This window comes from Lontra canadensis, unplaced genomic scaffold (assembly GCF_010015895.1).
Source record: "Lontra canadensis isolate GAN:19392208 unplaced genomic scaffold, GSC_riverotter_1.0 scaffold14, whole genome shotgun sequence".
In the NCBI taxonomy this organism is placed as follows: domain Eukaryota; kingdom Metazoa; phylum Chordata; class Mammalia; order Carnivora; family Mustelidae; genus Lontra; species Lontra canadensis.
The window spans coordinates 22,363,369-22,389,045 of record NW_022631008.1 but is presented as its reverse complement, the minus strand read 5'-3'; the positions used below and the strand labels follow the sequence as shown (position 1 = coordinate 22,389,045).

Sequence of the window (25,677 nt, the reverse complement as noted above, 5' to 3'; positions counted from 1 at the left end):
AGTAGGCAGAGAGGCAGGCAGAGAGAGAGAGGAGGAAGCAGGCTCCCTGCTGAGCAGAGAGCCCGATGCAGGCTCGATCCCAGGACCCTGAGATCATGACCTGAGCCGAGGGCAGAGGCTTTAACCCACTGAGCCACCCAGGTGCCCCAGCATTTGATTTTAAAGAACACAAATGGGATGGCAGGTGGATCTCAAGTAGAAACAGTATACATCACGGATTGCATGGAGCACTGGGGGTGGTGCAAAAACAATGAATACTGTTACGCTGAAAATAAAATTTAAAAAAAAAAAACAGTATACATCTAATTTTCAGGAGCATCAGAATGGCTAGTTACTGTATTCAGCAAGCACAAAATCCTGTGGAGCAGCTAGTTGATTAGAATTGGGATCCTTGGGGCACCTGCGTGGCTCAGTCTTTACGCATCTGCCTTCTGCTCAGGTCATGATCCCAGGGTGCTGAGGTCAAGCCCCACATCGGGCTCCCTGCATAGCAGGAAGCCTCCTTCTCCCTCCACCCCTCCTCTTGCTTGTGTTGTCTCTCTCTCTGTCAAATAAATAAATAAAATCTGTTTTAAAAAGGAAAAAGAAAGAATTGGGATCCTCAAGCAAAAATTTTCTGGTGGTCCTTCGGCTGGCTCCCGGTTGGACATACCATTTTCTCAATAAGTGGCCCTTTGTGTTGGGTAGCTTATGGCATGGCAGCTACCTTCCCTCAGATATAGGCCAGTAAGACAGTGAGAAACTGAGAAACAGGATGAAAGGCAAGTACTTTTTGTGTTTGAATCTTAGATATGACATGTCATCTCTTTTGTTAAGTTTTACCACTTAGAAGCAAGTTACTAGATACAGTCTACCCTCAAATGGAGGCAACTACCTAACCGTGCAAATATTAGGAGGCATGGATCATTACAGGCCATCTTAGAGGCCAACTACCAGCTTACCTGCAGAGTTTCCTGCTTCTTCTTTATAACTAAAGACCCCAGCAATAATTAGAAATTTAGTCTTTTGGAAGAAATAGTAAAAGAGCTCAGTAAAAGGCAGTATTTTAGCTCTGCTGCTTCAAGATTCTAAATTGTTGGCAGATACGCCTGTCGAGTGGTTATGGTGCTTCCAAAACCATTGCTCTTGACAATCAGCAGGTGTGGGAGTAATCCTATAGACACTGGCAAAGATAAACCTCCATATCCAAATTAAATGAAATAATAATAGCCCTTGACATTAGCTATTATAGTAATGATCTTACTATTAGTTAGTTGTTACATTAGTTATCTATTACTGTCTAACAAATTGTCCAAAACTTAATGGTTTAAAACAAGCAAATAAATACTTGTTTTCTTATACAGAGTTCTGCTGGTCAGGAATTTGGGAGTGGCTTAGTGAGTTTGTTCTGGTTGGTGTTTCTCCAGAGGCTGCAGTTATCTAAAGGTTTGACGGGAGCTGGAGGATCCATTTCCAAGGTGGCCACTCACATGGCTGGCAAGTTATTGTTGATTCTTTCCAGAAGGCTCTGTTCCCCACCACATGGGCCTCCACAGGGCTGCTTGAGTATCTTTGAGACATGGCAACTTGTTTTTCCCAGAGAATCCAAATTGATTATGAGACACATGAAACATATTTCAAACTTTTATAGTGATTCTTGTCCTAGTGTTTATTCATGTTGCAGACACAAAATGTGTGATCTTCAGAGTATTAAATTTTACTACGCAGGAACTACCATGCCAAATGATTCAACACGTGTTCATTTCCCCAAGGACAAGCAGCCCTGTTGTTTATAGACGTCAAAAAAATTTCCATAAAACTGTGATATTTGATTGCCAACCATCAAACTGCAATGTAGATTCATTGGACCTATGCTTGTCTCCTGTCCTGTGAATCTCTTAGATGTACCACAGGATTGTCAATACACAAACAGCAGAGGAGAGGCAAATTGATAATTTCGGATAGCTTCTAGAAAATGAGGACATATATAATCAAATAACCAAAAAGTCCTGGGAGATCTTATCCATAAGACAAAATAAGACCAAGGCCAAAGGGCTCAACAAATATTTGGAGCTCACACTAGTAGTGATACTTGGCTTCTCATGACAGGAAGACTGACTTCAAGGAAGTAGAGACTCAAGGGCTCTTGAGTATGGCTATCTGTAAGAGACTGTCTCTACAGCATCAAGGTCTCTGATAATCTTGGTTTGCTAAAACTTTTTCCAGAGACTACCAGAAACACACCTGTAGTAAAAGAAAAGAAAAGAAAAAAAAGGTTAGCATGATTTAACCTACTGGAGCAAGAGACAATACAAGGCAGAGGAAGCATGGATTGAGTCAAAAGAGGAAGAACATCGGGTATGGTACTTACAGGACTTCAGGGCTGGAATTAGTCATAATATGGTCTTGGCCTGGATTGTTCAGAATTTGTAAACCAGTCAAGATGCTGGAGTAGTCAGTGCATTTTTAGAGCACATGATCTTTGCAGAGTTACTAGTATATCATTCTGTCAATGGTCCTATCTTGGAACATACAGAGCTGAGTGAAGAGGTATTATATCATTTTGACCTTAGGCCATTTGCTTATTTTACTGGTCATAGTGTAGACCATTTTTTAAGCTATAGTGTGCTTCAGCTCTCATCCTCAATCTATATAAGGGAATCTAAACTAACCCCTTCCCTCTCCTTCATGTCCTATAAGGAGGTCTCTAACCAAGGTGTATTTGATGAAGTCCCTCCCCTTTTTCTCATGCTGTTTGCTTTTCCTAACAAAACTCCATCCCAAGCTTGGGGGAAGGGAAGAATTTAAAGCAAGATTAATTCTATCATTGTCTTTGCACACAGTGTTTTCTCTAATCATAATTCCATTATACAATACTATTCTGTCCCTAAAACCCAGCTCAAAATCACATTCTTTAAAAAGTGCTTCTCCCTCTTTTCCTCCTCATCTTCACCATCCCCACCCCTGACTTACAAGATAAATTTATGTTCCCTTTTTGTATTCCTGGTGCCTAGTACAGTGCTTGGTACAGAGTAGATGCTTAGTAAATATTTTTGAGTTCCATTGGTAATATTTAATTAATTTGGCGGTGGGTATTATTAAAATACTTTGATATTTCTGTATTTCAGCTTCTCCTCAGTTCTCTCCTGATTTCCTTTTGCAAAGTTTGGCGTTGTTGTTCTCTGATGGCTTCTAGATAATAGTTTGTTTTGTTTTTTTCTTTTATTCCAATTATTAATAAATTGAGAGTTCCTTGGGATTGGGATAATTTCTTTTACTTATTGGCATCCTCCACCCCATGCCCTTGCCCCGTCAAACTTAGAGTAATTCTCATACTTTCTAAATATTTGTGGGTTGTGATTATATTTTGAAATATTAACTTATATTTCCCCCACCCCTCAGTTTCTCCCAATCAAGATGGCAGCTGAGTCCAAACTTAATTGCCTCAGGGAAAGGTTGAGGCCAGGAATGAAGCAGAGTAGAGAACATCAGTCATTGTGGTTTTATTTTACAAAGGTCTAAACCCTTAGTAAACAAAGAAAGTCTGGTGAAATAAATGAAGACTGGGATTCCCAGGTATAGACAAAAACTGGACAAATGAGGAAAGGAGATAGCTGCCAGGTTCTTCTTTCACTGTCCCTATTTGCAAAAAGGAAAAAAAGAAAGAAGAAAAGAAAAAGAAAGGATGAGGAAGAGAATGTGGAGACTACAGAGAGATTTCTGAGTGTTCAAGAATAGAATGGACTCAGGTCCTGCCTAGAAGGCAGCAATTTCAAGGTGGTAGCAAACCCTCAAAGAGGAATAGATATGAGGTGCATCTAGGCTGGCTGATTAGGGACAGGCTTACAAGTCCCTCCAGTCATAGCATCATGTTAGGTCCCTGGACAGTATGGGATGTGTTCTTAGAGTATGCTACAGGTGAGGATGCTGGAAAGATTGATATTTACAGGGCTAACAGTCAGAAATTAAGTTGTTTTAATCCATAGGGAATGTGCTGTTCTTGCACACTTGAGTATGTGGGGGTTTATATCTGCTACATTTGTTTAGTTGATTAATTTGTTAATTATGTAAACTTGGTAAAATTATTGCCTATCACATCCTAGAAGGGAAAAAAAAAGTTTATCTCATGATGTTTAAAGTGAATTATTATATAATTTTGGATCTCAGCTCTGTCACTAATCAGTTGTGTAACTTTGAGAAATTTACTTCACTTTTTAAGTCTCAAGTGCATCATAGGTTTTAAAAATAACTAAATATATAGGGGCACCTGGGTGACTCAGTGGGTTAAAGCCTCTGCCTTCGGCTCAGGTCATGATCCCAGGGTCCTGGGATCAAGCCCCGCATTGGGCTCTCTGCTCAGCGGGAAGCCTGCTTCCCTCTCTCCCTCTGCCTGCCTCCCTGCCTACTTGTGATCTCTGTCTGTCAAATAAATAAATAAAATCTTTTAAAAAAATAGCTAAATATATAATTTAATTTGTGATGTGAGGATAACTGAAATATCTATAAAATTCTTAGCAAAGAAACTGCAATGATAGCTATCATATATTAACAGTACAAGCTTTCTTTTAGGACTGAGGAACTTAATATTCATGTTGGCCAATTACTAATGATTTTGTAATATTCAAATATTGACAATAAAAAATCCTTTTCCTTCTGTATATTTATTTCTCTTTCAGTAAGTTATTAATGTTTCCAAGGAAACTCCAGCAATATATAAGAATGAATAAAAATAGTCCCTTCATTTCAAAAAAAAATGTCAACTAAAAAATATCGAATAGGAAGAAAGTTATGCATCTGAGACTTTTTGGACATTAAAAAAAAGTGTAAATAAAATGAAAACAGAAGTTACAAGATACCGCATATTATAATTAAATTAAGATAGAACTAAGTTGTATATACTCATATATTATATTTCCATGCCAGAAAAGGAGTCTTCCTTTTTCCAAGATGAATTTATAACCTATATGTCAATGAAATCTAAGATTTTGCTGATAGATGGAAAGCCATATATAACGTTGAAGAATGCGCTAAAAGCAAGAACAGTAAATGGCAATCTTCTGACTTACTGTATGTGTCACTGAGAAGAGTGATTATTTCTCACAAGCAGAGGTGAAGTCAGGAACTATTATCGGCCATACTTAAGTGGTTCTGCTCTTTTCTTCCACATCCACCAACTTGATTAAATAATGATATGGCTCACATGAGATTTGAGCTTGGTGGTTCCAAGTCCATTCTCAGTCAGGTTTGTAAATGTCTCTGGTCTTGAGTTTTGGAGGAGGGCAGAGAGATAAGCAAAGGCTCCACTGAGTCAGCACCAGATAAGGTTACCCCGGAGGAAATGGCCGTCTCAAGTGGAGGCAGCCAAGTCACAGATAGAGAAGGGGAACTAGAGGCAGAAGGCCCGAGGAACAACTACAAGTTTGCCTTTGCCTTTAACAGTCTGTGCATAGCCGCAGGCAAATCCTAACCTGTTGGTGGGGGAGGGTGGTGCTTAGGGAAGAATGCTTTGAAATCCTTTCTGACTCTGAGGAAAACTTTTCCTCTCTGAGGCAAAATCCTGGGTTTAATGGAAGATCCTAGGAGTTTCACAAGAAAATCAAGGGAGGTAATTTTCTGGAGGTGTTTCATCAGGTCTCCCTCCAATGAAAACCAGGTAGAAGGTCTTAAGAGCCACATTTCTGTTCTAGGCATTTCAATGAAGAAACACCAGCGGGTTCATTTCCAACACCTGTGATTGTCAACTGGCATTTTATTGTACTGCTAGTGGATCAGAGGTAGGAGGGAAAATCAGCTTTTCCCCAGGAGGAGCAGAAAGTCTGAGAATGGCCTAACATTGAGGAACTTTGGCAAAGGTATGCAGTATTGTGATCTACAAGAACTATATATTTGGTTATTCGGGTGACCAAAATATATTTCTCGTATATATTTGATTCTCATCTACAGATCCTGGCTCAGCTTCCTTTTGCAAATTTCTGAGGTCTAAGAGCAATGGGAGCATCTTTTATTATGATGTAGGGTCTCCATTCCTGAAAACACTTTAGAGCCAGAAGGGTGAAATGGGTGTCTTGTTCCTCGAAAACAACCCCCGACCCAGGCCCCGTTCTACCACAACTGAGTTTATGTTAATGAGGTGATTTTTGGAAAGCACCTAAGGAGGGGTTCTGATTGCAGGAGAACCGACCATGATTAGAAGGTTGGAACCTTCAGTCCTACGTCCCTCGACTGCTGGAGAGGAGAGAAGGGCTGGAGGTTGAATCAATTCACCAACAGCCAGTGATTTGATCAATATCAGCTGTGTAATGAACCCTCTATAAAAACCTGAAAGAGGACATGGTTCAGAGAGTTTCTGGCTTAAAGAATACAAGAAGATATGAAGAGAGGGACAGCCTGAAGGGAGCATGGAAGCTCTGAGCCCTCTCCTCCTACTTCCTCCACATCCCCAACCTCCCAACCTCCCAACCCCCCCACCCCCATGCATTTCTTCCATCAGGCTGTTCCTGAGTTACATCCTTCTTTTAAAAAGCCCTGTCATCTAGTAAGTAAAATCTTGTCCTGAGTTGCATGAGCTGCTCCTGCAAATCAACTGAACCCAGAGAGGGATTTTGTAAGAACCTCTGGTGTATAGCCAATCGGTAAGACAGAGAGGTGACCATCTGGGCTTGTAATTAGCATCTGAGGGGGATGGGGCAGGCTTGGGGGACAGAGCCCTTGTGGAATCTGATGCTATCTTCAGGTAGATAGTGTCAGAATTGAGCTTATTTTTAAGACCCCCACCTGGTGCCAGAAAACTGCTTGGTGTTGTGTTGGGAGCCCCCTGCCCCGACCCTCCCACATGCATTGGAATTGGTGATCAGAGAACCCCATTAAAGTAATTGTCTGAATGTCTTATTAAATTCTTTTAAATTTACCACCGTAAGGCATAGTTACTGAACTGAGTGAGTTCAGAATTACTCTGAGAACACTTGAGTTCAGGGATAGGCATTAGGGTTCATGATGTTTAATGTCAGATATCTGTTGAGAATTGTAATCTAAATTCCTCTTCTACGTCAATTGTCAGGAGAAAACAGAGAAGGGGAAGGTATATGTAGGATATCAGCATTTTCTTCTCTGAGAGCAGCTCTGTGTCAAGCAGTAAGATAGTTTTTATTTTTAACATATTGTCTCATGTGACCATTATAGAGTGCTAAGTGTTTGGGAATATGCCCCATTTCCAGATGAAGAAACTAAATGTCAGAGAATTTAAATAACCTGCTCAAGTTTCCATAGTCTAGTACATTGAAAAGAAGGAATATGTAGCTAGATCTCTAATTTCCATAATCCTGCTCCTTTCTTCACAACTGCTACCTCTCGTAGAACAAGGGAAGAATCTTCTATGTCATCCCATGATAAAATAATTTGGGGTTTTGAGGTTATTTCTCACTTTACTTCTCTTTATTATTGTCTTTTTAATAAAGATTTTGTTTATTTTTTTGAGAGAGAGAGCATGAGCAATGGGGAGAGGCAGAGGGAGAGGGAGAAGCAGACTCCCTGCTAAGCAGGGAGCCCGTCATGGGGCTCTATCCCAGGACCCTGGGATCTGGACTTCAGCCCAGGGCAGACACTTAACTAACTGAACCCCTAGGTCCCCCATTAATATCTTGATTAATAAAAAAAATTGGGGGCACCTGGGTGGCTCAGTGGGTTAAGCCTCTGCCTTCGGCTCAGGTCATGATCTCAGGGTCCTGGGATCGAGCCCTATATAGGGTTCTCTGCTCAGCAAGGAGCCTGCTTCCCCACCCCTTCTCTGCCTGCTGCTCTGCCTGCTTGTGATTTCTGTCTCTCTATCAAATAAATAAACAAAATCTTTTTTAAAAATTTTAAAAAATAAATTTTCCACTATCATTAAGATACTATGATTTGATAAGATAATGAGTTGCTTTGTTTGTAACCCCTGCCAATTCCCAGTGATAAGCTATAAATATTTAGAAGGTAAACTCTTAAGTTAACCTTTGAATTGATTTCTTAGAAAATACTTGCTTGCAAAGATTTATAGTACCTCACCTGCTTTTTCCTGGTCCTTTCATTTGGTAGACTAGACCCTCAAATACAATTAGGAAATAACTCTTGCTATTATAGCTTTCCCTTCATAATAAAGCATTCTGAATCATGGGAAAGTAGTTGCCTGAAGTAGATGAGTGTTACAAATTATACAAGAAGAAGTGTACCATATTTATTAAGAACATTTGTAAATGAATTGTCTTCTATGTGTGAGTACAGGTTTTTTTGGTTTTTTTCTATCTAAATTCCTTAACATACCTTACTAAGTTTATGTATTTGTTTTCTATTATGAAAAAAAAGTATTTTTTAATTTAAAGTGACCTATTACTGATATAGATGCTATGGATAGCTTGTCTTTGTCTTTTATACAAATACTGCTGAATAATATATTATTTTGATAAATATTAAGTTAATTTCTTATTACAGTGGTTAGATAAATATATTAATATGGTTTGCAAATAATGATACTTTGTCTTGAGGAAAAAAAAAAAATCAATCCTTAACATCCAGGAGCTGGTCTGGTACTATTAGGCCTTAGTGTTCTTCCATTAAATATATACAATTTCACAAAACATTAGCATCAGACAAGGCTTCACTGTGACCATCATGAATCCAGACAAAAATAAGACCACTCTTTAATCATGTCTGAGCACAGACAAAACATGAACAATGTCCAAGCCACAAAATACCAAATATATCCCTATTTTGACTAATATGACTGATCATTAATTTTTACCAGTTGCAGCTTTAGTCTTAGCCCAGTCTCCATACCTCTAGAAAAGACTTATTAAGGTAATCACTTATAGAGTTATCTCCATTTCATGACCACATCCTGTCCAGAGATGAGTCCTACTTCCTTAAACCCACCCCAAAATTGTTTGACACAAGCCAAGTTATTTAAGTCCTTTCCAATACTTTGCTAGTGAGACACCCCACAATTCACCATTCATTTCATTCTCCAGCTAGCCTTCTCTCTCCCTGCAAGGACTGTTAAGCTCAAATTGTTTAACAACAGGTTTGTTCCTGGTACTCTTTATCTGGAGGACATGGACAATTTCTTCATCAACTTTTTTTCTTATTTTGTTTTCATATCTTATTACACTGGCCAGATTCTAAAATAACAAATAGTAATAATAGTGACAGCAAACATTCCTGTTCAAAGGGACAAATATGTTTTACCATGGTATTAATATTTGTTTTCCTATTTAAGTGGGTTCCTTTATCATATTAAGTAAGAATAGTTCTGTATTTTTGAAATTGATACAAATTTTAAATAATTTTTTGTCTATTAACTTTTCTTTTGTAAATATTGTAATGGGACATTATTTTGATAGGTTTTCCTACTATAAGTTTCTAGGATAAGTCCTTGTGGGTTGTGGTTAGTTGTTCTTTTAATGAATTTCAGCTTTAATAAATTATGTAATTTATTAATTTCATTCATTTTACAGAAGTTCTCTAACTACCTACTATATACGAGGTTCTATCTTAAGTCCTAGACATGTTGCAATTTAAGAGTTCATAGGAGGGATGGGAATGTAGCTATAAAGAGGTATCCTTTTAATTGAACTGTTCTATGTCATGACTGCTGTGGTGGTCACACAAATCTCCATGTGATAAAATTGCACGAAACAACACACAGACAGATAGGTGCACACCTACACACACATATACACAGATTAGGGCCTGTAAAACTGGTAAACTCTGAATCAGGTTCACAGATTCTGTTGATGTCAGTTTCCTGGTTGTGATCTCATTCAAGTTGTTGCCATTGGAGGAAATCAAGAACTCTCGTACTGTGTCTTACAACTGCATGTGACTCTACTATTACCTAAAAATCAAAAGTTCTTTAAATTATAGAGTCTTTGACATGTAGAATACAATCTAATAACTAACATGGATCATTTTTTAAAAATTATATGATAGCTACTATAATAGAGAGGAAGAGTATTGGGTGCCATAAGTGCATACAATATTGGAGTCTGTATTTGAAGGCCAAGAAAGACCTCCCTAAAGGAGTAATATTTGTGTTTTTTAAGAAGATTCTATTTATTTATTTATTTATTTATTTATTTATTTGAGACAGAGTGAGAACACACATGAGCAGGGGCGAGTGAGGAGAAAGCAGAGGGAGAAGCAGACTCCCTGCTGAGCAGGGAGCCTGACACAGGGCTTGATCCCAGCACACAGAGGTCATGACCTGAGCCAAAAGCAGATGCTTAACTGTCTGAGCCACTCAGGCACCCCAAGATATAACATTTAAAATGAAGCTTAAGAATGAGTAGGAATTGGCCAAACAAAAAAGAGGAGAAAGATGGACAATTATCATCTTTCAGGGAGTGTAGTCTCAGCAGAGACTCATAAGGAAGTTTGAACAGAAGATAATGCTGAGGAAGAGTTTTGGAACAGGTCTTAATGGACCGTAGGATGATGATAACTCTCCTAAGAGAATAATGAGGAGCCACTATAAGGCTTTAAGCAAAGCAATAATAATATCAGGTTCATATTTTTAAACTATTACTTTGACTTTTAGGTACAGAACAGTGTGGTTGGAAGGGATACCTGCAAACATGCAGAAGAAAGGAAGCTGTCCTAGAGTCCAGGTTAGTGATGGGGTCCTTGGAATTGGGTGGGGGTGGTGAAGATGGGAATCAGTGAATGGATCTAAGAGTTCCTGAACAGGTTTGGTAATGATTTGAATGTGAGCTGTTTGTCAGTGGTTTAGATTATACCCAGATTTTGGTATGGACAATGGAGTACATGGAGGCCACATCCTCAAGTGGGGAGCATTAGAAAATGTAAGATCTGGAGTGAAGTAGGGGATGGTTTGGTTCAATTTTTAAAATCTAAAATAAGATGCCAGAGGGCACCTGGGTAGCTCAGCTGGTAAAACATCTGCCTTTGGCTCAGGTCATGGTGCCAAGGTCCTGGGATTGAGCCCTGTGTCAGGCTCCCTACTCAGTGGGGAGTCTGCTTCTCCCTCTCCCTCTGGCCCTACCACCACCACCCCAACCAGGGCTTGTGCTCTCCCCCCCCCAAATAAATAAATAAATAAATAAGATCTTTAAAAAAATAAGGTAAGACACCAGCAAGACTTCCGAGTAGAGATTTCAGTAGGCAAGCAGATATCTCCAACTGGACCATAGAAGTAGAGAAACCGGCCAGAGATAAAGTTTTAAGTCTTTGGCATATGGATGATATTTAAAGTCAAGGGAGTAGCTACAGTCATTAGGGAGAATGGGAAGAGAAAGAAAGTGGCCCAGAGGAAATCCCTGATGAACGTGAACATTTAAAGGTCAGGGAGACTTAGAAGTAGCAGTCAAGAGGGATTAGAAATCTAAGAATGATTTTAGGGAAACAGAAGGAAAAGAGTATTTTAAGAATGAAATAACAAATATGTTAAGTGCTCTGCTGAGAGGTCAAGTCAGATGAGGCATAGAAATGACCATTGGGTTTAGGAATACGAAGATCAGATCACTTGTAACTGGGGTGAGGAGGGAGGAAGGGGAGAAGGAATGCAAATGGGGGTAGGCTTGCTAATTTGGAGGAAGATGAAAGAGCTGTAGCCAGGTCCTATCAACTTTCTCTACAAAAGTATTGACAATGGGTAAGGAGATTTAAGGAGAATGAGGAAGGTGTAAAATCATTGTTACAAGAGAGAAGGACTAGAGTAAATAGTGAGTAGACTAAACATTTCAACCACTGAGGAAGATTTTTTAAAGTTCAAATAAATGGAAATTATCCAAATTTTCTCTTGGATAAGAAGACTCAGTGCTGCAAAGATGTTAATCCTCTTTGTATCTATCATGATATTTGATATAGTAATCATAATTCTTATTAAAATTACTATGATAGCTCACACTTACAGAGGGCTTACTATGTGTCAGGCACTGGGTTAAATGCTTATAAAACCCTAATCAAAGTCACAAGTTCAGGGGAATTTGCAAAATGACTGTAAGTTTGTCTGAAAAATAAACATGTAAGAATAGCAAAGAAAATTCTGGGAAAGAAAATAGCAAGTGTGGATTAACCCACTGTAATTGTGGTTTGCAACAATAGAAAGCTCAATGGAAAGAACTCAGAAATAATCACAAGTTTATGGGAGGGTGACCAATAATGCTGAGTTTTCCAGACAGTGGGGAAAAAAACAGGTTTACAATGAAAAAATCAGGGATGCCTAGATAACCATTTGAAAAGTAATAAAGCTAGGTCCCTGCATGATTCCTTATCCCCAAATTAGAGAGATCAAAAAAGTGAATGTAAACATGTAAATTATAAAAGAAATAAATTATAAATATTTTATAGTACTGTGTTGAAAAGACCTTTTGAAATATAGAATAATAATCATCTTTGTGGCAAGCGCGCGCACACACACACACACACACACACACACCAGTGTCAAAAGACAATTGTTAAAGTAGGGAAAATATTGTCAACTTTTAAGGATGAAAGATTGGGCTCTCGTAGCTCAATCAAAAATATGAAGAACCCAATTTTAATAAGAAGGGCAAGGAAAATACCTCAGAGCAAAAGCCATGTTTAATAAACACATGAAATAATGCTTGTTCTATTAACAATTTTAAAACAGAAAAATTAAAGTGGATTTTTTGGTCAAATTAATCAATCCAATTAACATATGATTTATGAGTACCTACTCTGTGTCATGTGTGTTTAGTATTTTCTTATCTGTATATTTCCTATAATATTTCTGTGAGTATATTTTCCATAATAAACTACCAGCTTTTTAGTAATCTGTTCAGTAGTTTGAATGGACAGAGATGCCCCAAAGAGCTTGATAATACTTGAGAAGTGGAGTTTTTTTCTTAAGTCAAACTCAGCAGTCTTGTTGATGTATTCAGTTTGAGTGTACATTTTATGAAAAGGAATGTGTTCGTCTTTAAAAGTATTTTTATATGCTCACAAAGCTAATTATTTCCCTCCCATTTGATTATATTTTATTGAATTGACAATATTTCTGAGAGTGTAAAGTTAGCATTGGAACATTAATGACAAACCAAATCAAAGTTGTAGTCCATTGATTCTTCTCTTTTATCAGCCAGAGGTAAGAAGAACAGTTAGGGGGCTGGTCTTTCTTCATCTCTTCATTCTTTCATTCAAACATTTATTGAATGTCGACTGTTGAATGCCAGGCACCATTACTATTGAATACCAGGCACAGCATTAGGCACTGGGGATACTATAATGCACAAGAGAAAGAGGATCTCTACCCTCACACTGTACCATCTAACTGGGGCTATAGAAAAGGAAAACTACAATGGAACACTGCTGAAAGAACTTGAATTTGTATTAAGCAACTGAAATCTCCCCTTGCCAACATTCTTTCAATCCAGAGACAATCTTAGGCTGCCCAGGATAACACGTTACTTCTGTGACTATACTAGATACTCATTTGTGGGTGATTGAAACACCATAAAGTATCTTTACAAATAATATGTCAAGCCTAAAAGCAGCTAGGTCATAGACTTCCTCCAGATTAATAAGGCTAAACTTTTTGGCAACAAAGGAGAGATTTTTCAGGTCTAAATGAATCATTAGGGATGTGTAAATCACAGACATAACAAATGCTCTATAATTAAGAAAAAGATGTGTGTTAAGCATTATCATAAATCTCAGAATAACCCAAAATGTTGTCCATTTGTCTTTGTCAACAAATACTGGAATGAACCCAAAGATATAGTCAAATATGTAACTCCAAATAGTCTATACTTTCAAAAAAACCATTAGGCTAATATATACTTGCTTAGGGAAAAAAAACTTCATATACTAAAGAATTAAAATAGTTTCACAAGTTACTTTGTATGGTTCCTAAATTATATTAGATTGAGCCATATGAAATTGCCAAAATTTGATTTTTTTTAAACTTACAAAATTTGCAGTTTCATGTCGCTCATTCTAGTAGAATGACATCATTTCAATTTCTAAGAAGAAATCTTTGCATCACAAGTAATTTATAGAGCTCTCCTTATGAGCCACACTGCACTAAGCCCTATCTGACATCAATCCAAGGCTTTCTCTGGGGCCCATGGATTCCCCTCAAAAAGTCTGAGACTGGAAATAAGGAGGATCTTTAAACTTAGATGAAAAGATTATATATTTATTATTGCTAACCTTTAACTGGAACTTCCCATTTCTTTCAAATAGACACAAGCAGTAAACTTTGATAGTGTTATGCATACCCTTTTTTTGTCACCAGTGGAAATCAGCTGTTTTCATAGTACATTTCAGTTGTCCCAGCTATGTCAAAATAACATTGGTAATTATCACAAACTTGAAGTTTCCTATTGATATTAAACCTATCACTAGGTCTTATTATTTAATGCATTTAATACTTATCACAAATTTGTTTTTTAAAATATTTGGATAACCAAATTTTGATTAATTTATTTTATAATAAAGTGTTATATATATATTGATTAATTTGCTTTATAATAAAGTATTACATATATCTTTAATGTTCTTAAAAAATATTATTCTGAGAAAAGTTTCCAAGGGTTTCCCCAGACTGTCAGATGGGTTCCTGGAAGAGAAAGGTAAGAACCCTCAGTACCGTTTGATCCTCATAGCCATGGTGCATTGTGGGTACTACTATCACCCCTGATGTGCAGAAAGAGGAGATGGAGTCACTTGCTGAAGGTACACAGCTAACAGCACAACCAGGTTTCACGATGAGTCTGGCTCCAAAGCCCAGGCTCTTACACAGCATCTATGCAACCTTTGGAAATTTTCAGTGACCAACAGAGATCATGGTAGTCAACATACCGATGATCACCAAATAATATTTGTGTGAACCTGAAAATACTTCCCATGCGCAAAGACACTAAACGAGTGTTGTCCGTGGCAATCATAAGCTTACAAAATGAACATGAAGAACTTCAGTAGTCAGGAGAATGGGCTCTGGACACCAGCCAGGGCTGTGGGGGTGGGGGAAAGCCTCAGAGATGCAGAGAGAGAGCTGTTAGAGAGGAAAGAGGGCCCCAGACAGACAGGCAGCCTGGCACACACAGGTGTCACAAGATGGTAGCCAATAAAATTTACTTCTTACTCCAATGGTGACTTCTGCCTTCTCTACCTACTTCTGTTTTTCTCTTCTTCCCTTCTGTCTCTAGCAGTTTCTAATTTAGATATCTCTCCCATTCCTCCATGTACTAGCCAGTTTTCAGCTTGAAATAGAGGGTTATTTCCTATTTGAACTTGAAATATGCCAGGTTATTGCTGAAGAAATTCAGGCTACTATATTTATCCATCAATTTGAGTTTTCATCTCTTTTTTTTAAATTGAGGTATAACTATCATAGAACATTGTATTAGTTTCAGGTGTACAGTGTAATGATTTGGTATTTGTAAACATGGCAAAATAGTCACCACAGTAAATCTAGTTAACATCTGTCACCATAGTTACAGAATTTTCTTGTGATGAGAACTTTGATGATCTACTCTTTTAACAACTTTCAAATATAAAATATGGTATTATTAACTATTGTTACCATGATATACATTATATCCCTGTGACATATATATGTTTATTTATTGAAGTATAATTAACATATAATGCTATATTAGTTTCAGATGTACAATATAATGATTCAACAATTCTATATATTTCTCAGTGCTCCTCATGATAAGTGTACTCTTAATCCTAATCCCCTTTGTCTATTTCACCTGTCCCCCTACCTACCCTACCTCTGGCAAACACCAATTTGTTTTTTGTATTTAAAAGTCTGGTGGTTTTTGTTGTTGTTGATCTCTTTTTTTTTCTTTGTCTTGTTTCTTAAATTCCACGTATGAGTGAAATTATGTGGTATTTGTCTTTCTCTGACTGACTTACTTTAGTTAGCATTATACCCTCTAGGTCTACCCACTTATGTATTTTACAGCTGGAAGTTGATATCTTTTGACCACCTTCGCCTATTTTGTCTCTCCCCTGCCCTCCACCACTGGCAACCAACAAACTCTTCTCTGTGTCCATGAATTCAAGTTTTTGTTTTTTTTTTTTTAAGATTCCACATATGAGATCATTCGGTATTTGTCTTGCTCTGTCTGACTTACTTCAGTTACCATAATGCCCTCAAGATCCATCCATGTTGCAAATGGCAAGATTTCCTTCATTTTTGTGACTAATATTCCGGTGTGTATGTGTATACATTTTCTTTATGCATTCATTTATTGATGGACACTTACATTGTTTCCATATCATGGCTATTGTAAATAATGCTGCAATGAACATGTGGGGGCAGATAATCTTTTCAAGTTAGTGTTTTCATCTTCTTTGGATAAATACTCAAAGGTGGAATTGCTGGATCAGATAATAATTCTATTTTTACTTTTTTGAGAAACCTTCGTACTATTTTCCACAGTGACTGCACCATTTTGCATTCCCACCAGCAGTGATGAGGATTCCCTTTTCTCCACATTCTCACCAACAATTGTTATTTCTTGTCTTTTTGATAATAACCGTTCTAACAGATGTGAGGTGATATTTTATTATGGTTTTGATTTGTATTTCTCTAATGATTAGTGATATCGAACATCTTTTCATGTGTATGTCTTCTTTGGAGAAGAGTATATTCAGGTCCTTTGCCCATTTTTTAATTTGATTTTTTTATTGAGTTGTGTGAGTTCTTTATATATTTTGGATACTAACCCCCTATCAGTTGTATCATTTGCATATACCTTCTCCCATTCAGTAGGGTTTGTTTGTTTGTTTTAGTTGCATTGATGGTTTCCTTTGCTGTGGAAAAAGCTTTTTATTTTGATGTAGTCCCATTTGTTTACTTTTGGTTTTGTTGCCCTTGCCTTTGGAGAGAGATCCAAAAAATATTGCTCAGCCAATGTCCAAGAGCTAGTGCCTATGTTTTTTCTAGGATTTTTATGGTTTCAAGTATTACATTTAAGTCTTCAATCCATATTGAATTTATATTTGCATGTGATGTAGGAAAGTGGCCCAGTTTCATTCTTTGCTTGTAGCTGTCCAGTTTTCCCAACACCATTTATTAAAGATACTTTTTTCCTTATTGTATGTTCTTGCCTCCTTTGTTGAACATTAATTGGCTGTATCAGTGTAGGTTTATTTCTAGACTCTGGGGTCTGTGCCATTGATCTATGTGTCTGTTTCGGTGCCAATACCATACGGTTTTGATTATAATAGTTTTGTAGTATAATTTAAGATCAGGGAGCGTGATACATCCACCTTTATTTTTCTTTCTCAAGATTGCTTCAGCTATTTAAGGCTTTGTGGCTCCACACAAACTGCAGGATTCTTTGTTCTAGTTCTGTGTAAAGTGCCATTGGTATTTTGATAGGGATTGCATTGAATCTATAGATTGCTTTTAGTAGCAGGTACATTTTAACAATATTAATTCTTCCAGTCCATTGAGCACAGTATATTATCTGCCCATTTTAAAATTAGATTGTTTGTTTTTACATGTGATAGAAAGAAATGATAGCTTCAGAGCAAGGCAGATTCCCCACCTAACTAGGAAAGCACTACGGATTCCATATATACCATTTCTTGAATGGTTAGAAATTCAACTATTGTTTATTAAGTCATGAGCCAGATATTGGAGATCTCCAAGTGCCTTTCAGTCTTACCAGGATAAACTGACATTGACAAATATCACCTTCTCAAACTCTACTCTTTATTTGTGCAACTATAGATCTAGATACGATCCCATCTTCACTTTCCTTAAAAAATAGTAAGGATCTCCTGGGAAACTGTGGGGTATCCTCATGATGTCCCCTGGGGCTATTATGGTTGGGGAATAGCCCACTAGGCTAACTTGTTAGTGAGTTCCCACTGTAGCTCTCCCTTTTGTTGGTTCACTGCCATCAGGCTCCCAACAGTGTAGTGGCTTATAGACCATGGTTCTGTATTCAGGAGACCTATGTGTGAATTACCACCTCCACACTCCTACAGAGATGGCCTTGGATAAGTTAGTTAACCTGTCTGTCCCTTAGTTTCCTTAAACTGTAAATGAAGTCGATACTATTACTCTCTTGAAATAGATGTTGTGGGTATTAAAAGACATGGTTGCAAAGTAGTTGACCTATAGCTTCAAAGCATTAGCCATCTTTATCATGACTAATGCTAATACCACTGCTTTCTCTATGTGCCTTCCTTCTCTCTTCAGTCTTCCTGCCCTGAAAGAATACCACTTCAGTGAGGAAAGAAAAGGGTCAGGGATTGAGATAGCAGGGAAATTTCTCCTGTCGATTATAGGTATGTTGTAGTAGAGGAGGTAGTGAAACTAACTTCTCAAGCTACCTGGAGAGACAGGAAAAAATGGTTACGAAGGTCTGACTCTCTCAGGGGTAGAAAGATATTCTTCCACAAAGAGTTCCCTCCTAAGGTGGTAACAAACTTCTGTTTCTAAGGCATTGTAGGTTTTCACAATTATGCTAACATAAATAAGTAACCCATTTTAAAGCTATGGATATGTGAGCTTTATTCTTCTGCTATTCCTGAATCTTATATTCCAGGGTCAGTGTATAGTTGAAACTATATAATAATTACAACCTTCTGATAATTCAAGCCACTGTGGACTCAAGGTGGAGAGATCAGAAAATCAGCATGAATTGAGCCCTTACTATGTGTCAAGGGCTATGCATAGTTTGTTTTTTTTTTTTTAATATATTATCTCACTGAGGTTGCTGGGGGGAGGGGGGTGGGGGGGGGGGGTGGGGTTATGGACATTGGGTAGGGTATGTGCTATGGTGAGTGCTGTGAAGTGTGTAAACCTGGCGATTCACAGACCTGTACCCCTGGGGAAAAAATATATGTTTATAAAAAATAAAATTTAAAAAAAAATTAAAAACAGAATTACTATAAAAATATATATATATTATCTCACTGATATGACAGCTCTATGAAATGGGCTCCATTTTAATAAATAAGAAAATGGAATTTAACAAAACTGAGTAATTTGTCAAAAAGAAAACAGCCGGACAGGGGCAGCGTTGGGATTTGAATGCTGGTCGTGCAACTGCAGGACCCACGTTTGGTCACAGACACCACCCTGGTTACCTGTTGTGTTACATGTGCTGCTAGAGGTAGCTGTAGGATATCAGCATCACATGTGGAAACTGCCTCCCCTGCCCCTAGAGCACAAAGTAGCTGATATTCATTATCTCTGAATTTCACAAACAGGCATGAGGTTAAAATCATTATTAAATTTAACCTTATTAATAATACTATAATCTCTGCTCAAACTGTGGCCACATAACAAAATGCTATGTCAAATGTGAAGCAAAACTTAGAAAGTGAGGGATTTAACTAAAAAGAACATGCTGACTCTTAGATTTCTCTGGATAGGAATAAAGTGGTTCCGGTAGACTCAGAACTTGTCATTTGTCAAAGTCCACAGGAGGGAAGGTGTTATCTTTTTCCACGGAGCTCCAGGTTCACCAGACAAGGCTTATTGCAGAAAAAGAAAGTCAAGAGGTTATCTCCAGCAAACATTAAGAGACTCTCAATAGTCAGGGAATGGTGCTTTGGATGAGATTCTCAAAGATCTTATCTTTGGGCTAATGGTTTTAAAAGTGAACTTTTTCCTTCTATTTGGCATTCATGAATCACACCATAAATGAATGCCCTGAACTGTAGTCAGCATGGGTATTAACCATTTCATAGCTCTGTGTCTATGTTTATTCATGAATCATCTCTTCTCAGAAACTAATTTTCCATGTTATGTACTCCCTGCTGACTATAAAATAAAATTCAGCTTAGCTTTGAAAAGTTTCTTGAGTTCATCCAATAAAGCTAATCCCATAAAGTCAAGCACAGATGAAAATGTATGGCCTACAGTATAGATCTTCATCTCTGATACATAGCATTTTCTGATCTAAATTCTCTACCTGAAGATATTTGGCTCCTAAGAAAGTAGGTTCTATAATGACATTAATTCATTTTTCATCCAATTAATAGCCTTTTGTTTTCTGGCAGTACCAAAAAGGGTTTGCTCTTTGGGGTGGCAGGGAGGCAGATCAGTGAGGGCACTGATAGGCCATCTCCTACAACGGCCACTATGTTGGCAAATAGTCTTCAGGAAAATCTTGACTAGCGAATGAAATTACCACAGAACAGTTCCACTGTAGAGCTGAAAACCCTGGCACCTTTCTCCTGGGAAGTGAGTATGAGTAGATCTAGTAAATCACAACTTTAATTAAATAGTAACTAAATACCCAAAATAAAAATCTTCCAAACACAGGTAACCAAGGAAAGACAAACTCACTAACCTTTTTGGGTCTGAGGCCTTCTGTAAAAGTAACTGGAACAACCCATTTCTAAGAGGCCCCATCTCAAAGAGTGCTGGTGTCGATTCTGCTAGAGTTATGGGCTGACCTCAGAGCAATATAATCCCAGAGCAGTGTCTAGACTTTACAAGCAGATAAAATGGGAAAAGATAATTGTTAAAGATTTGAGAGAAGTTTGAATCCACATCTCTCCAGATCGTCCTTTGGGGGCCTGTTCATTCTTTTCCCTCTGACCAGGATTTGGAATGGCACAAGAATCGTTTTATAGATAAAGAGTTGGGGAAAAGGCCAAGTTAACAAGTGAATATCACACAGCTGACCTTCCTGCCACTTATAAAAGGCAGTACCATATATTATTTCATTCAAGTAATATTTACAAATCCCTTTTATCTACTAGACTCTGGGCACAGAAATAAGACTTATCAAATCAGGGTTTAAAAGAAAGAGAACTTTCCAAAATTTGTCTCGTAAAAGGCAAAGATAACACAATTTCTTTGTATACAATCATTTTATCTACTTTCCATTTTTTTACGCGATTCTTTGACATAGTGCAGATCAGAGAACACAAACAAAAAAAAAAATGCATCATTCCTCAAGGGAACTTTGAAGCAAGAAGAGATCATAGTCTCCAACTCAGTCATGTGATGAGCAACATATTGGCCAGCTGCTCAACCATTATTTAAAAGTCTTCACCCAGTTTTGAAATCCTAAAGGGCCACATCTGTCCTTGGCCCAAGCATACCATTCACATTAGTGTGAATGGGATATATTCTGACAGGCAAAGGGCAGTTTGTTGCCCCAATTCTGCAAGGAAAAAAAAAAAAAAAACCATGATTCTCATTGACATTATCTTGGGTCCTGGCTTCTCATAAGCTAACTTATCTTATCTATCACGCACCTTGACAAATTTTCTGGTTCTACCATCTGACTGCACAGTACTTTGGCTAAGACTCTGAGATGATAAGGGCTTTTGTTTGCATAAGCTTTTTTTTAAAGCCTTATTTGATATCAAGCAAATCCAGATGGAATATGATCAGAAAATGGTCGAGCTGAGCCTGGGAATGTTTAGAGAATAATGGTGTCAGACAAAGACAACCCATTTTAAGAGAACAACTATCTACCCTCAAATGTATCAGCTGGATCCATAGTTCACCTCCTCCTAGCCTGGGTGTTAGGGAAGCACCAGTGCTTCCTTAAATTTCCTACTCAAGGGTGTCCTGCCAACTGACTGAAGTCGATGCTATGGGGAAATGAGTGGTAAGTACATGGCACAGGAGAAGAGGTTCTTTGAAAAGATTATCCTTTGTCATAATAAGAAAGGGAAGAAAAGAAAAGAGAGAGAGCCATAGAGCCCAGAATATATGGTAACTCACTGTTGTAAGCAGTACAGCTTTCAATTTGAGTTAGTCTGTTTCCAGGAGATGGAAGGAAGGCACAGCAGAGAGGATAGGGGGAAAGACTCCCTGGCATGGACTGCTCTGATGGCAGCTCCCAGGGAGGAAGGGTGAACCAAGACCAAGACATCAGAGCCTGTCAAGTTTCCTAGCATGCTGCACGTACGCAATGGTCTCCAGTTTGTAGAGCGTGATAATAGCCATGCCCAGTAACTGTCAGACCCTCTACAGTTCGTATGGATTTTCATGACATTGTTTGGATGCCCAACATGCAAGATAAGGTATAAATTAGGAGTTATTTGTTTCCATCTTATGGATGAAAATCCTGAGACAGAGAAAGAATTAGTAGCTTGCTCACAGTCACATGGCTAGGATGTGGCAAAACTGTGTCTCAAACTCATCTCTTTGATTCCACATCCTGTGCTTTTTTCACAGGATCACAGTTGTGCAGCAACCTATTTGGTGGTCTATTCCAGGTCATGGCACTGGCGTGTAAAGGATTTGAGTGGAATTGTGAATCTAGCATCTAAGACGAGGGAATGAGGCTGACGTTGGATGAGATTTCCAGTCCTCTAATGGCTTTAATGTGATACTCTCATTCTAGCCCCCTCAAAGACAAACTAGGCAAGACAAGTTCCTCATTGTCCCAATGATTGGATATTGAGCTGGCTACATAAAAATATGGAGGCAAGGGGTGTGTGTGTGTGAGAGAGAGAGACAGACTGAGGAGAAATGGTAGGGGACAGCGCAACTTAGATGCTTTCTGCTTCCTTGTTTCTTCAATGTGTTCAAAGGACAGAGAGAGAATGAGCCATTCCTGAATCTCTCTTTCTCACATTCAAATTTTCCCTCATGATGAAGGAAACCGTTCTCTGTCTGCACATGTTACTAAAGCCTTGTCTCCTCTCCTTCCACAACTGTTCTCGTAATCAGAGCAGAGACAAAGTGGAGTGGTGAATCCGAACTGACCACAGGCTGGTTTCCTTCTCATTGCAGCGGATTCATCTTTTCTGTGCTGGGAGCACGCGCCCAGAGAGCCGGGCTGAGGCTGTGGCCAGCTGCATGCAGTCCGGGAAGGGGGAATGACTGTGGCACTCGGCACGCGTCAGCTGACTTGTAAAAGTTCCTGACAGCACACTTATTGCATGTTGTAAAACCCTCGGACATGTACTTGGGGAAAGCTCTTACGGCCACAACAACACTCTCTGCGCCCAAAGTTCCTTTCAGCCAAATCAGTGGCATCCGTGGTAAAGTGGATTTGCTTCTCAGGGAAACTTGAAAGAAATGCCAGTAAAATCCAATGCCCATGAAAGAATCACATTTCTTCAAAAGTAGGTAATGTTGATACTGGTAACATTATTCACTGGCATCAAAATTATTTCCCCTAAGGCTTCCTATGGATGATTTTTCTGGTAACAGGGATTGATTGGGATTTTCCTTTCTTATGATCCTTGTTTTTCGTTTCTGCTTCAAACCTGCACATTCTCATTTTCACCTGTCCTTCCTACCACTCCACTGAACTGGCTTCTCCAAGATCACCAGGATCCCTTCCCTTACTGAGGACAGCCTCCTTTCCTTAGTTCCCCTTTCAGGCTTTCTTGTCCCCTTTGGCATTGTAAGCCCTACCTTCTAAAACTCTTCTCCATTCTCCTCAGCATGCTTTTCTGACTCCTCTTCATTCTCCACATTTGTAAGTCAATGGTGCTTTACCTTCAGGTTCAAGTTCATGCCCCTGAGAACCTGATGGAGTTACGGACCCTTTTCCCACATGCGTGCACATGTTCCAACACGCACGAAAACTTGACGCCAATGAGATACCGTCCACACCTAATGGATAACAGCAACAACACTACCAAGTACTGGTAGGAATGCAGAGGACTAGAATTCTCACTCACTGCAGATGGGAATGCAAAATAGCATAGCCAATTTAGAAACAGTCTGGCAGTTTCTTATAAAGTGAAATATACACCTGCTGTACTACCCAGCAATCCTACTCTCAACTATTTACCCAAGAGAAATGAAAATTTATGTTTCCACAAAAATCTGTATGCAAATGTTTATAGTGGCTTTTTTTTCATAGTCAACAAAAACTGGAACTGATCCAACTGTATAACCCAACTGGGGAAGGGATAAGCAAACTGTAATATAGCCATACAATAGAATACTGCTTATCAATAAAAAAATACCTATCATACTCATCACAACTTGAATGAATCTCAAGTAAAGGAGGCCAAACTCAAATGGCTATATACTATAGGAGACTATCAATAGCTCATTCTGGAAAAACAAAAATACAGGGTTAGAAAACTGAGTGGTTATTGCCCAGGAGTGTGGGTGTGGTGAGAGATGAACTGCTAAAGGGAATGCAGGAATTTGGATTGGAATGGAAATGCTCTAGATCTTGATTCTGGTGGTGATGAGACAACTGGATGTATTTGTTGAAACTCATGGTGTATGTCAAATTTGGGGAGTGAATTTTACTACATAAATTTATACTTCGGTGAACCAGACCTTAAAAAAAAACACACTTTTTTCTCTGAATTTCAGGAGTAAATTTTCTACCATAAAATTCCTCTTTTCTTCCCCTTTTCTCCTCTCACTTGGTACTTTCTCTCTGGGCTCTCATCCTGGAGACTTCAAGCAGTCTTCACACTGGTGACTCTAAATTTTATATCTCCTGAGCCCTGATTCAAAATATTTGCTGGTGATTCAAAAATTGCCATGTCCTAAACTTGAAATTCTTCTGGAGATTTTCCTTCCAGAACTGTACCTTCTCATGTGTTTCCTATATACTTCCTTAAACCTCCCGGCTCACAGGCCACTTTTATCGGATTCATTTTTAACTTTTTTTTTTTTTTTTTTTGATGCTCATATCCCATCAGTCACTAAGTCCTCTTAATTCTACTTTTTAATTATCTCTTAAACAACTCTATTTCTTCCCTTCTATTTCTTAAGCTACTTCCCAAATCCATGCTGTTACAATCTCTCTTCCTCATACCTTTGTAATAACTCCCTCTACAACTGAACTCTTATCTCTTCTGTCCACACCTCATTAACATGGCACAATGTTGGGTTACAGATTTCCTTGGCTCAAAAGCCTGCAAATTTTCTCACATCCTACAGGATAAAGTGTGATCTTAGCCTGATATTTAAGGCTCTTAGTGAAAGAGTTCAAACACCTTTTCTAGTCATATCTCCTACCACATCTTCTCCCACACAACCACCTCCAGAAACATCATCAATATACTAGCAGAGTCCCACCCCAACCTCAGCACTTGTATTCTCCTGGCTTGTGCAAAGTCTTGTTCTAGAAAATTCTTCCTTCAAAATTGTCTGGCTAGTGAGGAAATTTCTATTCTTTGAGAAGCAGTCCAAATATCATAATCTCGAGAGTACCCACCCCAAAAATGCCTCTCAGAACTAATTACTTCCTTCATTGTCATGCCTTTGGCATGTGTGTACATGTATATGTATGTGTGTGGGCATATTTTAATAGACTCAGTTACCAGATTGAAGTTATTTATATAATTGCTTGACCCTACTAAAGAGTCAGTCACTTCAGGACAGGGACTATGTCTAACTCATTTTTGTGTACCCCACAGCTGACTAGTAAGGGCTTCTTCCAAAGAAGATAGTGAGTATTTGCTGAACTAAATTTAATTTAATCCATCTTCTGAATTTGAAAGAAATTAAATTCCACAAGTTGAAATAAAGCTTAAATTAAGGTCCACATATCCTATAAACAAGACTGGTGTATTGTGTCTGCTATGTAGACTGCTCTATTCCAAGTTTTAATCTGAAAGATAAAGAAAATCCATGTCCCCAAATGTCTCCCCTCTTAGCCTTAAATTGTACCACATGTCATTAGAACAGCAATATCTGACATTGAAGAAAGGTCTCCAGTACCCATGCCCCTTGAGACTGGTCTTCCTCAATAACAGAAGTAAGGCTATTAGACCTTTCAGATTTAAATCACTTGTAGGTTTCTGTATAACAATCAC

At 38.3% G+C, this 25,677-nt stretch overlaps 1 long non-coding RNA gene across 2 annotated transcripts in view; it reads left to right on the top strand.

Moving 5' to 3' along the window:
• The first annotated feature begins 10,559 nt into the window (after positions 1 to 10,559).
• The window catches only part of LOC116868131, a 120,695-nt gene continuing 105,577 nt past the window's right edge, over positions 10,560 to 25,677 (top strand). For both annotated transcript variants that reach the window (XR_004382754.1, XR_004382755.1), the window contains exon 1: positions 10,560 to 10,616. This is a non-coding gene — a long non-coding RNA (uncharacterized LOC116868131). The remainder of the gene's footprint in view (positions 10,617 to 25,677) is intronic.